The following is an 11,096-nucleotide window of genomic DNA, read 5'->3' as shown; positions in this document are numbered from 1 at the left end:
GAATATGAAGAGGTTGATCGAGAGATGGATTCATTCATCCATGAATTCCTATCCCAAATTAAATCGCCTCCCATTGACCAAGATGAAGTCCTTGAAGACAACACCAAGCCAAGCGAAAAAGGGGATAAGGTTGAATTCGAAGAAGCTTGTGAAGAGGTGGAAACAACCAAAGAAGAGCCTAAAGAAGTGGACCTAGCATTGCCTAAGTGTGGGGAGGTTCCCCTCCCTAAATCAACTTTCAAGTGGGTAAAACTCTTATCTCTAAGCTTTACTTTCTCACTTGAATATGGTTTAATTGAAAATGATGGTCAACTTAGAGCTTTTTGTGGAATTAAGAATAGGAAAAAGTTGAGTAGTGGTTGGAATTTCGGTATAAAAATCATAAAGGTCAGGACTCTACAGTGTATGAGTGAGGATGGTACAAAAATTACCATATATGGGCTTAGAAGGAAGCATTGGCGGAATAAAGAGAATTCTATGTGTCAATCACCCTTATGTCAACCACCCATCCGACAAAACCATGAAACTAAACCAACGGACGGATGCGAAGATAAGATATGGGATCCCGGTTCGCTATGTGAAGACCAACTATGGGAACTCATATCTTGGGTAGAACTTTGCCCAAACTTGATGAAGATGGTTGAAAATTCTGTCAACCAATTGAGAAGCATGGATCCTTGGAGATTCAAGGATGAGCACAAACATAAACCACCATGACAACAAGCATCTCAAAATGTCCAACTTAAGGACTTAAACTAAAAGTGCTAGGTGGGAGACACCCCACCATGGTAAACTCCTTCCACTCGCTTTTAAATTTGCTTAATAAGTGAATTGAGTTGCCATTGTAGGTAGATGTTTCATACAAATTTGTTTGTATAACTTAATTGTTAGCTTAGTCACATGTATGCTGTGTTTAATAGTAGATGAATAATATCAAAATTGCATTTTTTTTGTGCATTGTATGATGGTTGATTGAATAAAGAGTTGTGAACAGTATGGGGAGCACCCAGCAAAATTTTTCTGAAAAAAAAGGGGGTGGACGCGCGCGCACCATGTACGCGCACGCGTCCCTGTGCGGATGCATCATCGTCCACGTACCCGAGAGTTGGGCCTCTCTTAGGCAAATCTTATGCCCTGAGCCCAACATGACCCACGCGGACGCGCACTACGCGCGTGCGCGCCGATTATGCGAACATGGAAGTTCGCGCGGAAGCGCACCTGCCGCGTCCGCGCCCATCCGCTGTTGCAAACTTTTGAGCCAATCCACAGAGAGTTGAGCCGGTTCTGGGCCAACTTTAGGCCCATAGCCCAACTCGTTCTGCGCGGACGCGCCCTCGCCGCGTGCGCGCCCATGCGCTCAAGAAAGAACAAACGCGAGCGCACGCATTGCGCTAGCGCGCCTTATCAAAGATTGCCAATGTACGCGCACGCGCACTCGCCGCGCGCGCGCCCCTTACCTGCTGCACCACTCTAGGCTTCTGACCCGAGAGTTGGGCGTGCCTCAAGCCCACTCTAAGCCTCAGGCCCAACCCCATGTACGCGTGCGCGCACTGTACGCGCACGCGCCGTTGCATGATCTTAGAGCGCACTGTACGCTCACGCGTGGATCTCCAATTTCCCCAATACACGCGGACGCGCAAGGTGCGCGCCTGCGTCGATTCAAATAAAGGGGTAACCCTAAGACGCGAAGAGCGTTGCGCCGCAGCGCACTCACCTCTCCCCCTCACCATTTTCATCTTCTTCCTCTCTTCCCCCATAACCATCACCTCTGCTTCACTGCAGCTCCGCCGGCAGCCACCACCGGACGTCCACCTACTCTCATCACCACCTCCTCTCTCTCTCTCTTTCTCCCTCATCCATCCCGTCCACCTCGGCCGCCGCAGCGACCGCCGCCGCCGCCCTTCACCGCGGCCGCCATTGTTAACCACCCAACCTCTCTCTCTCCATTCACTTCGTTCTCTCTCTCCTCCACTCACTCTCTCCTCTTCCTTTTGGTCGAAACCATCGCAGCCGCCACTTTCACCGCCACCAGTCGCAACCTCCGCCGGCCGCCACCGTTACTTACACGCCCCTCTCTCTCTCACTCATCCCTTCCGCCCTGTCTCTCACATGCCGCCGTGAACATCCCTGCCCCATTCTTTGATTTTTGCTCTGCTCTAGGTTTCTGCTCCAACTCCTGTTAATGTTGATTTTGTTAGCTACTGTTAATTCTCTGTCATTAGTTAGAATTGATATTCTGCATGTTAGGTTAGATAGAAATAATTGCGGTTAGATAGCTAGGGCTGGATAGAGGATTCTAGGCCTGATGAGTGCTCCGTATGTGCCTATTTTCTGTTTGTTGATTTGTCTGATAAGTGCCAATTTTAAGCTGCTTTGTCTGAAATTTATGTTGCTAAATACTATCTTCTTGCTGCTGTGCGTGATTGATGTTGTTTTCTATGCTATCTGTGCTATGTTGCTATCCGGGAACGTCCAATTTTAAGCCGGAATGCTGCCCAATTTTCAAGAAAATTGTTTTTTTTCTTAATCTTTATTGTAATTTGGGCTAATTTCCGTTTCCTTTCAACTTCCCGGATTTGCATCAATCATGGTGAACATGAACCACAACTTCTCTTTTAATTGGGCCTAAATATCATCACACTACTAAGCCACTTTCCTAACTCACTAATTTCCTTAACCATTTAACTTCTACTCACTTTTAACCATCTTTAACCATTCTTTCTAAAGTGTGAGGATTTTATGTTTAATGAATAGGAGTTGTTGACTCTAATGAAAGATTGCATTCTTGGTACTTGTTCACTTTTGCATATTCTTTGCAACATCATGATTGCTATTGCTAATTGTATCTTGAACATGCTTTTTTTGTTACATGCTAAGTGTTCAATCGCTTATATTCTTTCATATTTTTCAGGATGTCGGACAAAGGAAAAGCTATAGCCACTGCCACCTCCTCCAAGAAGAGAAAACACTCTACCCCCTCCATTCCTTCCATCTACAAGCATTATGCTAAGAATCCGTTAAATGACGAAGAAAAAGAAAATCAGCAGTTACCTTCTACCGATCCAACCAAATTCCCCAATCTCTACTGTGAGCTTTGATTTTCCAAATATCGAACAACAAAGCTGAATACTGAGAAGAAATTGCTCCTACCTAATGATGTGAGACGGTCCATTACTGGTCGGATCCTTGAGTTGGGCATCGACTTTGTTGACAGAGATTTGGGGGATATCAATATATCTTGGGTGAAGGAATTCTACTGCAACTTCTTCCGTCCGACCTTGGATTCAGTTCAGGTGCGGGGTAGAGAGATTATGATCACTGAGACTGCCATTGGGGAGCCACTACAGTGCCGACATATTCCTGATGACATGTGTGCCCATCAGCAGGCTGAGTTAGCTATCCATACCATGACCTTTGCTTATGAGGCGCTTAGGCGCGTGATTGGGTTACCAGATGCGGCATGGGTTATGGATGCGACGAACACCAAGCCTAAGGGGATGTTATTTGCTCACTTGACCAGAGAGGCCAGGACTTGGCAGATGATCTTTGCCCACTACGTCTTGCCTACTACCCACTTCTCTGAGATCCCCATGGAGATGCTTCTGCTGATCGGGTGTGTTATGGAGGGAAAGGATGTCTCTTTCCCTCGACTTATCCGACAGTGCATGTGGCAGGCGCATACTCGTGGCCTACTTCCATTTCCTACTTTGGTCACAAGTATGGCGGCCCTAGCTGAGGTCCCATGGTTAGATGATGATGTGCGACCACCACCCCCTGATGCAGATGACAGAGAGATTACTATTCCCTGGGGTGGTTGGGTGCACGAGAGGCCCCCTGCTAGACGCCGTTCTAGGGCCAGAGCAGTAGTGGGGACACCTTCACCATCAGCCCCTACAGCAGCCCCATCCTCTTCTACAGCCGCAGCTCCATCTTCATCTAGAGCTCCTCCTGCAGCACCTGAGCCTACTTATCTCCTGGTCCAGCGTCTATTCCGATTCCTTGAGCGAGAGAGACTCCATGTCAGACGCCATTTAGATCGGATGGACCAGGCACTTATTTCTTTGGGTGCTGAGTTACCTCTGCTTCCCGATTCTCCGGCCTCCGATGAGCAGGATCATCAGGAGGAGGATGCGGAGGCACCGATTCAGCAGGATGCCCCTGACACTACCGAGCCACCACAGACTCATGAGGAGCTGGTCCCACAGCCACAGCCAGAGCCAGAGCCTATCGTTGTACCTCCCACTGATCCTCCCGTTTAGCATCGAGGACGATGCTTGATTTTAAGTGTGGGGAGGGCACCGGTAGCATTATTTGGGAACCGGTGAACTTTTCGGCCTAGTTATCTTATTTCGCACATCTTTTGTATATATTTTGATGCATTTTTAGTTCACTTTGGATACTTTTATTGCTTATTTTGAGATTTTAGATATTTTGATGCTTTTGGATATTTTTTTAGATGTTTTGGATGATAGATTCCATACTTTTAGTTGGATTTTTTTCTTTATACATTTTTGCATATCTTTCTTTTTAGTTTGTGGTTGTGATTAGAAATCATACTGTGAATTGCAAACTTAGTGTCACCCTTTTGCATAAGAAATTGGTTTTAAGTAAAAGGAAAGGGTGAACTAAGAAAATTTTTGAATTTTTCAATCACAACAATGTTTAGTCAAACATTGAGATTTTTCAAGAAATTCAAATATAAGGCATTAACCCAATTGATTGAAAAAAAAAATTTGGTGAGACTTGCTTGAATTTCATACTTTGTGAAGCATGTATTGAATTGAGAACACAAGCTTGTGAGACTTGAGCCTATTGATGTGGTTACACTTTATAACCACTCATCTTCCATTCTTGTGTGAAATTGCTCTCTTTCTATGATTATGATCCTTGATTTGCTTGATTCTATATGTCCATTTATTTCTTGTATTTATGCATCTATATGATTGAGGCCATCACTTCATTAGCTCACTTATCCAAATAACCAACCCTTTTACTCTCCATTGTTAGCCAATTTGAGCCTATGATTAACCAATTTATTCTCATTTTAGCACATTACAAGCCCAAGGCGGAAAACTAATGAAAATCCCTTGTTTGGATCTTTGATTAGCCTAGGCTAGTGAGAGTGTTTATTATTCAAAGTTGGTGAGGCTTGGGAACATTGGATGGGACAAAAAAGGGTAGTACACTTTCATGTTTAGGAATTGGGAACATATTCATGTATTGATTAAATGTATAGACCTTATGCATTGATGTTCTTGTGCATAGTTTGAAAGAAAAAAAAAAGAAAAAAATGGAAGAGAAAAAGAAAAAAAGAAATAAAAGTGAAAAAGAAAAAAAAAAGAAGAGCAATAAAGGGGACAAAATGCCCCAAGGTGAAGCTTAATAAGAATCAATGCATAAGTGTAGTGAAATAAAAAGAAAATGCATGAGTATGTGAAAAAGTGAAGAATGGGTAGTTAGATTAGTACTTAACTGTATAAGTCATTATATAGGTTAGGTGGGAAAGTCTATGCTAATCAAAGATTCAAATCCTAGTCCACTTAACCATAAATGATCCTACCTTGACCCTAACCCCATTATAACCCAAATGAAAGACCTCATGATGAATGTATGCATACATTGAATAAGTGTTGATTGTTAGAAGGAAATCAAATTTTGGAAAACATGATTAGAAGAGAATTGAGTGGATTGACCCTTAAACACTTGAGTGAATAGAGCGGATACATATCCGGTGAGGGTTCGAAAGTTCAACCACATGTGTTCACCCATATTATCTATATTCTTGCAAGTTTGAACTCTTTTTGATAATTTAATACAATTGTGGTTTGGACTTAATTCCTATTGCCTAGCTCTTGTGCTTACACATGTTCTCTTGGGAATTGATTTGTTTGAACTAAGCATTTCCATTTGCTTAGATAATTGCATTTAGATAGGATTCATATAGTTTAGTTGCATTCAATAAATGTCATAACCCTTAGTTCCTTCTTATTTTAGCATGAGGACATGCTAAGGTTTAAGTGTGGGGAGGTTGATAAACCCCATTTTTAGGGTTTATCTTGTATCGAATTTAGAGTGTTTTGATAACCTTTTGTCACATTTAGCCTATGAATTAGCATGGTTTTGTTATCTCTCCCGTATTTGTGCCTAAGTGTAAAAGCATGCTTTTTAAGCCTTATTTTGATGAATTCTAATTCATCCTTGATTCCATACGATGCCTTGATGTGTTTGTTAGTAATCTCAGGTTGAAATAGGCTAAGCATGGATCAAAGGAGCAAGGAAGGAAGCATGCAAGTGGAGAGAAGCACAAAAAGCCAAAGAAGTGATCTAGGCCATGCACGCGCACGCGCACAAGGCGCTCGCACGCACATTGCGAAACAAGCTGATGAGCGGATAATTTATACGCTTTTTGGCATTGTTTTTAGGTAGTTTTTAGTAAGTTCAAGCTACTTTTAGGGATGTTTTCATTAGTTTTTATGTTAAATTCACATTTCTGGACTTTACTATGAGTTTGTGTGTTTTTCTATGATTTCAGGTAATTTCTGACTGAAATTGAGGGATTTGAGCAAAACTCTGAAAAAGGCTGACAAAAGGACTGCTGATGCTGTTGGAATCTGACCTCCCTGCACTCGAAATGGATTTTCTGGAGCTACAAAACTTCAATTGGCGCGCTCTCAACGGCGTTGGAAAGTAGACATCCAGGGCTTTCCATCAATATATAATAGTCCATACTTTATTCGGAAATTGATGACGTAACTTGGCGTTGAACGCCAAGTACATGCTGCTGTCTGGAGTTAAACGCCAGAAAAACGTCATGATCCGGAGTTGAACGCCCAAAACACGTCATAACTCAGAGTTCAACTCCAAGAGAAGCCTCAGCTCGTGGATAGATCAAGCTCAGCCCAAACATACACCAAGTGGGCCCCGGAAGTGGATTTATGCATCAATTACTTACTCATGTAAACCATAGGAGCTAGTTTATTATAAATAGAATATTTAACTAATGTATTTATTATCTCTTGACCATTCGGTCTTTTGATCACTTTGGGGGGCTGGCCATTTGGCCATGCCTGAACCTTTCACTTATGTATTTTCAACGGTGGAGTTTCTGCACACCATAGATTAAGGGTGTGGAGCTCTGCTGTACCTCAAGTATTAATGCAATTCTATTTTATTCCATTCAATTCTATCTTATTCTTATTCCAAGATATTCATTCGTACCCAAGAACATGATGAATGTGATGATTATGTGACGCTCATTATCATTCTCACTTATGAACGCGTGTGATTGACAACCACTTCCGTTCTACATGCAACAGAGCTTGAATGTGTATCTCTTAGATTCCCCAACAGAATCTTCGTGGTATAAGCTAGATAGATGGCGGCATTTATGAGGATCCGGAAAGTCTCACCTTGTCTGTGGTATTCCGAGTAGGATCCTGGGAATTCGGAAAGTCTAACCTTGTCTGTGGTATTCCGAGTAGGATTTCGGTAATGAATGACTGTGACGTGCTTCAGACTCGCAAGTGCTGGGCGTTAGTGACAGATGCAAAAGAATCAAGGGATTCTATTCCAGTAGGCGCGGGAACCAACCAGTGATTAGCCGTGCTGTGACAGAGCGCGTGAGCGTAGTTTTCACTGCGAGGATGGGATGTAGCCTTCGGCCAAGTGATGCCTCCAGACGATTAGCCATGCGAGTGACAGCCGCAGAGGACCATTTTCCCGAGAGGATTGAAAGTAGCCATCGTCGAACGGTGAACCCCTATACACAGCTTGCCATGGAAAGGAGTAAGAAGGATTGAGTTGAAGCAATAGGAAAGTAGGCGTTCTTGAGCCATACAGTATCTCCATTCGCTTATCTGGAATTCCCACCAATGAATCTGCATAAGTATCCTATCCCTTTTATTATTTCTTCTTTTTATTATTAATTTTCGAAACCATGAACAAATTTAATCTGCCTAACTGAGATTTACAAGGTGACCATAGCTTGCTTCATACCAACAATCTCTGTGGGATCGACCCTTACTCACGTAAGGTTTATTACTTGGACGACCCAGTACACTTGCTGGTTAGTTGAACGGAGTTGTGTCCACTCATGCCAATTTCAAATTCCATAATTTTACAAGGAGTGCAACTTAAAGAATAAGGATCACAATTTCGTCCACCAAGTTTTTGGCGCCGTTGCCGGGGATCAATCAATTTCGAACAACAATTTCACAATTGTTTCCAGACCACAATGGTGCCAAGTTTTAATCCGGCAACAACACCAAGTTTTTGGCGCCGTTGCCGGGGATTGTTCGAGTATGGACAACTGACGGTTCATCTTGTTGCTCAGATTAGGTAATTTTCTTTTCAAAAATCTTTTTCAAAATTTTTCTTTTATTCTTCGTTTTTCCAAGCTTTATTTTCGAAAAAATTAATAAAAATCCCAAAAAAATTAGAAAATCATAAAAATAAAAAATATTTTGTGTTTCTTATTTGAGTCTTGAGTCAATTTTTAAGTTTGGTGTCAATTGCATGCTTTAAAAATCTTTTCTTGCATTTTTCGAAAAATCCATGCATTCATAGTGTTCTTCATGATCTTCAAGTTGTTCTTGGTAAGTCCTCTTGTTTGATCTTGATGGTTTCTTGTTTTGTGTCTTATGTTGTTTTTCATATGCATTTTTTGTTTGTTAAAGTCTATGCATTAAAGATTTCTAAGTTTGGTGTCTTGCATGTTTTCTTTGCATCAAAAATTTTTCAAAATCATGTTCTTGATGTTCATCATGATCTTCAAAGTGTTCTTGGTGTTCATCTTGACATTCATAGTGTTCTTGCATGCATCTTGTGTTTTGATCCAAAATTTTCATGTTTTGGGTCATTTTTGTGTTTTTCTCTCTCATAATTAAAAATTCAAAAATCAAAAAAATATCTTTTCCTTATTTCCCTCCAAATTTTCGAAATTTTGGGTTGACTTGGTCAAAAATTTTTAAAAATTAGTTGTTTCTTACAAGTCAAGTCAAAATTTCAATTTTAAAAATCTTATCTTTTTAAAATCTTTTTCAAAAATCATATCTTTTTCATTTTTTTTATGTTTTTCGAAAATTTCAAAAATCTTTTTAAATATTTTTAAAATCTTTTTCTTATCTTTACATCATATTTTCGAAAATTCACTAATAATTAATGTGATTGGTTCAAAAATTTAAAGTTTGTTACTTTCTTGTTAAGAAAGATTCAATCTTTAAGTTCTAGAATCCTATCTTGTAGTTTCTTGTTAGTGAAGTAAATAATTTCAAAATTTTTGAATTAAATCTTTTTATCTTTTATTTGATCTTTTTCAAAAAAAATTTATCTTTTTCAAAATTTGATTTCAAAATATCTTATCTAACTTATTATCTTCTTATCTTTTTCAACTTTGATTTCAAATCTTTTTCAATCAACTAACTAACTTTTTGTTTGTTTCTTATCTTTTTCAAAACCACCTAACTACTTTTCCCTCTTCAATTTTCGAAAATACCTCTCTCTTTTTCAAAAACTTTTTTTAATTAATTAATTGTTTCAAATTTTAATTTCAATTATATTTTATCTTTACTTTTCGAAAATCACTAACCCCTTTTTAAAATTATTTTCGAATTCTCTTCCCCTTTTCTTATTCTATTTAATTATTTAATTACTAACACTTCTCTTCACCTCTCTCCATCCAAAAATCCGAATCCATCCTTCTTCATTCTTCTACCCCTTTCTTCTTCTACTAACATAAAGGAATCTCTATACTGTGACATAGAGGATTCCTCTTTCTTTTCTTGTTTTCTTCTCTTTCATATGAGCAGGAACAAGGAAAAAGGCACTCTTGTTGAAATTGATCCAGAACCTGAAAGGACTCTGAAGAGAAAATTAAGAGAAGCTAAGTTACAACAATCCAGAAACAACCTTTCAGAAATTTTCGAACAAGAGAAGGAGATGGCAGCCGAAAATAATAATAATAATGCAAGGAGAATGCTTGGTGACTTCACAAAGCCAACGTCCAAATTTGATGGAAGAAGCATCTCCATTCCTGCCATTGGAGCCAATAACTTTGAGCTGAAACCTCAGCTAGTTGCATTAATGCAACAAAACTACAAGTTTTATGGACTTCCATCTGAAGATTCTTATCAGTTTTTAACTGAGTTCTTGCAGATCTGTGAGACTGTAAAGACGAATGGGGTTGATCCTGAAGTCTACAGACTCATACTTTTCCCTTTTGCTGTAAGAGACAGAGCTAGAGTATGGTTGGATTCACAACCTAAGGATAGCCTGGACTCATGGGATAAGCTGGTCACTGCCTTCTTGGATAAATTCTTTCCTCCTCAAAAGCTGAGCAAGCTGAGAGTGGATGTTCAAACCTTTAAACAAAAAGATGGTGAATCCCTCTATGAAGCTTGGGAAAGATACAAGCAGCTGACCAAAAGATGTCCATCTGACATGTTTTCAGAATGGACCATTTTAGATATATTCTATTATGGTCTCTCTGAATTTTCGAAAATGTCATTGGACCATTCTGCAGGTGGATCTATTCACCTGAAGAAAACGCCTGAAGAGGCTCAAGAACTCATTGACATGGTTGCAAATAACCAGTTCATGTACACTTCTGAGAGGAATTCCGTGAACAATGGGATACCTCAGAAGAAAGGAGTTCTTGAAATTGATACTCTGAATGCCATATTGGCTCAGAACAAAGTGTTGACTCAACAGGTCAACATGATCTCTCAAAATCTGAATGGATGGCAACATGCATCCAACAGTACTAGAGAGGCAGCTTCTGAAGAAGCTTATGATCCTGAGAACCCTGCCATGGCAGAGGTTAATTACATGGGTGAACCTTATGGAAACACCTATAACTCATCATGGAGAAATCATCCAAATTTCTCATGGAAGGATCAACAAAAACCTCAACAAGGTTTTAACAATGGTGGACGCAATAGGCTGAGCAATAGCAAGCCATATCCATCATCTTCTCAGCAACAGACAGAGAATTCTGAACAAAACACTTCTAATTTAGCCAATGTAGTCTCTGATCTGTCAAAGGCCACCTTCAGTTTCATGAGTGAAACAAGATCCTCCATTAGAAATCTGGAGGCACA

At 40.2% G+C, this 11,096-nt stretch overlaps 1 non-coding gene across 1 annotated transcript; it reads right to left on the bottom strand.

Annotated features, from left to right (window-relative positions):
* Window positions 1–10,335: 10,335 nt before the first annotated feature.
* Window positions 10,336–10,439, bottom strand: LOC130952665 (small nucleolar RNA R71). The gene has a single exon (XR_009074847.1). It is a non-coding gene; the product is annotated as a small nucleolar RNA R71 (small nucleolar RNA).
* Window positions 10,440–11,096: the final 657 nt, after the last annotated feature.

This window comes from Arachis stenosperma, chromosome 1 (assembly GCF_014773155.1).
Source record: "Arachis stenosperma cultivar V10309 chromosome 1, arast.V10309.gnm1.PFL2, whole genome shotgun sequence".
Taxonomy (NCBI): domain Eukaryota; kingdom Viridiplantae; phylum Streptophyta; class Magnoliopsida; order Fabales; family Fabaceae; genus Arachis; species Arachis stenosperma.
This window is presented reverse-complemented; position numbering and strand designations above follow the sequence as displayed.